This window comes from Anas acuta, chromosome 7 (assembly GCF_963932015.1).
Source record: "Anas acuta chromosome 7, bAnaAcu1.1, whole genome shotgun sequence".
In the NCBI taxonomy this organism is placed as follows: domain Eukaryota; kingdom Metazoa; phylum Chordata; class Aves; order Anseriformes; family Anatidae; genus Anas; species Anas acuta.
Genome location: NC_088985.1, coordinates 22,231,560 through 22,237,559, shown reverse-complemented (window position 1 = coordinate 22,237,559; position 6,000 = coordinate 22,231,560). Strand labels below are relative to the sequence as shown.

The 6,000-nt window shown below is 39.6% G+C and overlaps 1 protein-coding gene across 9 annotated transcripts in view; it reads left to right on the top strand.

Annotated features, from left to right (window-relative positions):
• The first annotated feature begins 242 nt into the window (after nucleotides 1–242).
• The window catches only part of EXOC6 (exocyst complex component 6), a 123,053-nt gene continuing 117,295 nt past the window's right edge, over nucleotides 243–6,000 (top strand). For 8 of the 9 annotated variants that reach the window (XR_011098206.1, XM_068688081.1, XM_068688080.1 and 5 more), the window contains exon 1: nucleotides 249–336. The gene's annotated coding sequence lies outside the window, so the exon portion shown is untranslated. Of the gene's footprint in view, nucleotides 337–6,000 lie in introns of all 9 variants that reach the window. The other variant, XM_068688076.1, reaches the window with a different exon arrangement.

Here is a 6,000-nt window from a genome sequence, read left to right as displayed (position 1 = left end):
CTAGAAAACAAAATTGCTAAGTATACAATGCAGATGAAATAGAGCATCTAATAATTTATTCATGTTCCAACACAGAGAAAGGAAAAGCTAAATAAAGTTTAATAAAGTTACAAACCCCATGATTTCTTAGAAATCATGGTCTGAATTCTGTCTCAGGAAATGACAAGCCTACTACTCACCTACCATGAACAAAAATAAGAAACACCTGTTATCTCTTTGTTCTTACTTAATTTACTTCCTCCCACCCACTTTGCTTCTTTGCCTTCATTCTGAAGTCCTGAGATGAGCAATAGTGAGGTCCTTGTTGTCTTTTAACATTTATGGTTAAAGACATAGGTAAGTGTATACAGTTGTAGGAAACTGTTTAAACTTGCCTTGTTCTTTCATCGTTGCTTTGTTCTTACTCTTTTTCTTCATTATCTACCGTAGCAGATATCTGCTGGAGGATACTTGCTTACGTGAATTTTTGGTATTTACTACGTTTGGTAACGTGCCCATTTTTATTTCTCAGGTTATTGTTCTCTTACAAGAATATAAAGCCCAATCACTTAAGGAAACTTAAGTTACTTTAATTAAAAACAGACAAAGAGGAAAAAACACACACTTATTTTCATGACTCTGAAATTTCTCTTCTTTTAATGCTTGAGTCAAACCAAATCATGCAGATTTTCTATAATTCTTGGGGTAGGAAAATTGAAGCCCTGTATTTTCACTCCTGTAACTGAACGTGTTTCAGCTGGCGGATGCATTAGTTTCTTCTCCTGAAAAATCTACTCAAAATTATGAAATAAAAAAGGGGGAAATGTTCTGTCCACTACTTGTCTGAGTTTTTGAAAAATAATTCAACATCAAATTTAGAATGAGTAACACTTCCTGTTATGATACAACTGGCTTAAGAAAAATGGAGCTAGCGTGTATCTGTTTGTCCTTTCTGTTGGGGGGGTAGGGGGAGAGAGAGAACAACAACAACAAAAAAAAAACAACACTTTATTTGGCTGATTTTTTTTTTATATTTTTTCAAAGAATATTCATGCATCCTAGCGGTGCTCCTTGTGGTCATGTAAAAATCACTATAATTGTGTAAAACTATGTATCCTCTAAGCAACAAGAACAAAAGCTTCTATACGTGCTAAATATTGTTTCATTCAGGAAGTTGTTCTTATGTGTATGTTTCCACAACTATTATCAGTAGAACTGAAGGGTAGCAGCAATATCCACAAGTTGTCTGATTTCCTTCCCGCACTATCAAAGATTGAAAGAGCAGAGATGAAAACACTGGGGGAAATGCCTGTAACTATGACATAAATGGCTTTCCAGCAAAGATTTAAGGAAGTTGCCTTTAATACATGTATATTGTTTATGGTATGTAGGAGGCAGTCTGAAGCAGTCTGGTTGTGTTGGATCTTTTAAGTGTTCCCTAAGTGTGGCCTCAGAATGCTCTTCAGAGGGTTATTATATTAAGGTCTTAGTTATAGTTGTGGAAGTATGAAGCTCCTCCACTGTTTCTTGGAGTTTTTTTTTTTTTTTTTTTCTTTCTTCCCTGCATTTGTGCTAATACATCTGAAATCAGGATGTACCGAATGTCTGTAAAAGTTCCAGTTCAAGCAGCTCTGGAAAACTCAGAGGATAAAATCACATTTTAAATTATTATTCTTCTGGCATGTTTTCATTTTATAGGGTTCCATGATTCTGTTGTGACTTCTCTCCCAATGTTTGCTAGTACGTGTTAAGCCATACCTGTGTCAGGAATACGTGCAGGGGGAAGATTAATGAAAGAGCAGCTGCTAAGCTCTGTGACAAGATGTTGGAGCCCCAGTTTCCAGCTCCTGTTCCTGTCTGGGAAAAGTCCTCTGAACACGTGTCACTTCCAATAGAAGTTCACGCTTGGTGAATGGTTTTAACATTGCTCAGCTCCCTTTTATGGCCTTATTTTGTCTAAATGTCATGGGTCAGTTTAAAGCACGTCCTGGTATAGGAATTGAGAGGAAGCAGTTGGCATGGCAGTTGGTTGGGAAAGGTATTAAATTGGATATCCAGATGTTTCCTTGATTAGGATCTCTAGACTGGTGTTCCCTTGGAGTCTAGGAAGCAATGAAGAACTGAACTGATGTCTGCCCAGGCCACTGTTCTTTTTCAGAAAGTTTGTCCCATCCTTGTCACTGCTGCACACCCAATTGCCTCTCCTAGGGCTCTGCTGAGGCAGAGCAGGACTGACCACAGAGCTACATGCCCCCCATGAGTTCCTGTGCATGAGTTGAATGCAGGAGACTCAATACAAGGCTTTGTAAGAGCCTGCAAACCTGTCCTGTGGCAGCATCCCCATCCTCCTCTGCAACTGCCACCGCTGTTGCCCTGCCGTGTCCTCCTCACAGAGAGCCTCTTGACTTCCTGACTCAATAAAACAGCTCCTCTGTTAGTGGTTAGAAATGCTTCTGGGGAGGAAAAAAAGAAAAAAAGCCTTTGCATATAGTTGGCTTGATAATTAGCAAGGCCAGATATTTAAGATGTCTTTAGGCAGGTGATGGGCCCTTAAGTGCTCATGTTGGGCACTTTTATGCATAGCAAGTGGTAAATACCAGGGAAATTAAATCACTCAAGATATACCCCCAGTGTGAGGGGAAAGAGCTGAATAGCAACTCTTAGATTTAGTTGCCTCAGTTCAGCCCAAGTCTGTCTTGTATGTGATAGGTTTTTGGTTTTTTTGAAGTGAGTAGTAAAAATTGCTGAAAGTCTGGAGGAATGAAACCTGGCTCATTTGAAGCTTTCTGAAGGAAGAGGTTGGACGTCTTAAAAACTAAATGTATGTTATAAATAACTGGATTACAACTGGAAATCTTGGAGAGGTGAAAATAGTTTAGTACTCTCTAGGTAGCAATGACTTCTCTTTAAAACAAACAAACTTAAAATCACTGTTAATACATAAGACAGGTGAAAATGAGTCAGTACATACCAAATCTTACTTGGTAGACCCATATGCTGTGTGCTCATCAGATCTTGCTACCTCAGAGGGCCATGTTAACCCTTTAGTCTTCATAGTTTGAAGGACAAAGGCTTTTTGTTCATTTGTTGTAGTGGAGGCTATAAAACCACAAGTTAAAAATACTTAACAGCCAACTGGCATCTGCAGTGTAAACAAGTGAGGTTTGAATATCCATTGCCTACAGCTTGTGCCATCATTTGTGTCAATCCAAAGTGATGTAAAAGAAAGTCAGAAGAGCAAGGTTACCATGCTAAATTTTGTGTTATTCTGATTTTTAGTATTCAATACAAAGAAGTAGAACATCACTTTCTCCATAATTTCCATAAAGCTCAAGAGAACTACTTACATGATGTGTGTTTTTTAAAACATAATAAAATACCTTTTCCACCTCCAATAACATCTTAGTTGGCTGGTGTTCTCCCCTCCTTCAGCTGGGAGTGATAACTTAGTAGTAGGCACATGGGGCAATGCACACTCTTCTTCACTTGCTAGGGACCACACGATACTTGGTAACTCCCTCCTGTATCTCATAACCAGCAAGATCCTTTGTAGGGTTGTGAATGCACCTCACCCTCAAAACCTGCTGTTAAAATCTGTTGGGGTTTTTGTCCATGGCTAATTCCTACCTTATGTCTCTCCTGAGTTGTCTACCCTTGTCTATTACTACTTCGTTCTCTCCAGGCTTACAGGCCACCCACCCCAGCAAGATGCGCAGTCCCACTGATCGCACTCCTGTGTAGCGTGCTGTTCTCTCTGTGCAGCTGTGCGAGCACTGCTGTGGCTACACAGCTGCTCATTTGCCTAATTTGCTAGCAAATGCTCAGAGGGACATTTCTTAATGTTCTGCATGTTGGTCACAATTGATTTATTGATTAACATAGAGGTGGGAATAAAGGATCGGTGTTTATTTTATCTGTATCTTCCACGAACATGCTTTTTCATTCACATAATTGACCAAAGCTGACTGTTACTTCATTCCTGTGAAACAGGAATGATAACACCTGCCAAGGAGCTGTTAGTAAGCTCTGCTGAGCTCTTCACCATCCTCAGCAGGAAGCAGCACAGAAACATATGGCCAAGACACTATTTCTAAAGAGTCCAGTATAAAATTCTTGCAAACACTCCTACTAGCCTGTGATAGCTCACAATCCCCTTCCGATGGTTCTCCCATCACTTTAAGACAGGTTGCAGACAAAAGGGTTTTTCTGGTCCTTCTCTTCCCATATGCTTTGTGAAAACTCATGCTAGTGAAAACTAACCGCTTTATTTGTATTTTTGAGGTTAATTTTCAGCTGAAGTTCCCTGAACTAACCGGCCACGTGGTTTCATGACTGCTCATGCTCAGAGGAGCAATGTAGCAAGAGCATGCCTCTGAGTAGCAGAAGGGCTGCTCCTTTCAGTCACAGCATGAATTTACATTGCCTAAAGTTTATTGGGAAACCTAAATTTCAGCAATGCTCCTCCAGGTAGTGGTAAGTAACATCAGTGAGCTCTTTGTGGCACATAGCTTCATAATGTTTCAGCTAACCATGTGCCTTAACACTGAACTTTTATCTATGATGACAGTTAGGGGTTGCCTGAAAATCAGTGACCATGTTCAGGAAACAATGATTTGCAGAAATTGCAGTCAATCTTCTTCTGGTGAAGAGCTTGAGCTAGCAGAAGGGAAATATGCCCAGGTTATACTCTGACATGGTCATCTTTGTATCCAGGCTTGAGTAATGGCCTTTCAGGGGAGGAGCAAACTTGGCACTTCATCCCTGTGCTCTGCATAAACTCATTAAGTGCTGTGACTCAGCTGAGGTCTTCTGTAATTCCCAAGTGAACTGGAAGATAATGGGGATATATAAGTTTGTAGAAACCATGGAGTTAAAGAACTTTTCTGGGATAGTGGCAGACTTCACTTAACACCCTGGAGATGTAGTGAAGTAAGTCAAACACAGCCTGAAGAATGTCTCACATAGTTTTCTCTACTGTTGAGGACCCCAATCCCAGATAACAGGGGTAATACATGCTAAGTACTTGAGTCAGCATTGCTGGCTGCAAAAGTACAAATCTCATATTAGCTTCCATTACACAAAGTAACATTTCTGTCATAAAACTTGAAATGTACTACTGTCTTTTTCATTACTGAACTACTTTATGATTTCTTGTTTTGATTTTTAGAAATATAAAACCCATCAGTAACAGGCAACATGCATCATAAAGTAATGCACCATTAAACACATGCAAATATGAATAAAAAATTGCACAAATGTTAAACTTTTGAAAATGAAATTGGTATTTTGGATTTAATAAGAAAGCGTCCAAATCCAAACAAGTTGTTTACGGACATAATGAAATAAGTAAGAGTAAGCCCTAAGGTTTTTTTCTTCTGAAAGTGTCAAATAGTTCCCTTAAAGCGTTTTGTCAGAAAACACGTATCCTTTATGTAACTGTTTGCAAGTGTGTTGCCTGCTGCCTTTTGTTCAGCATTCGACTCTAAATACACCTATCTACAATAATCGGAGCCATAAAGAGAAACAGTTCCATGTCTGATGGAAAAAAACTATAGCGGGTGCCACTTGTGCTAAAACAGTTCTGGTGGGTAATGGTGGGTGTTTTTTCATAGTTAAGTGCATCCATTAACGTGTATAAGGAACAGCTAAAGGCATTCAATTACATTGTTGAGGGACTAACCTTCTGTGACTGGGCTAATGTGGTGCTTGAATGAGAACTGATTTAGTTAAGGTCTTGGGGGGGGGAATGCGGGGTCGGGGGTGAGGGGAAGTAAAAACTACTGGAGGATGCCTCTTACAGTGATGCTTGGTAGCTTTTTGCTGAACTTTAAATAAATGACAACTGTCAGATCAATGTCCAGAGGATCCAGAATATTTCAAATAGCCATTAAAATAACCCGTGCTGCTGCTTCAGTTGTACCAGAGCGAGTCTGTAGTAACATCAAAATCACTGCTTATGAATTGTAGACTAATGAATTGGTCTTGGAGAATGCTTTTCCACTGTGCTGAGTAGCTCTTCTA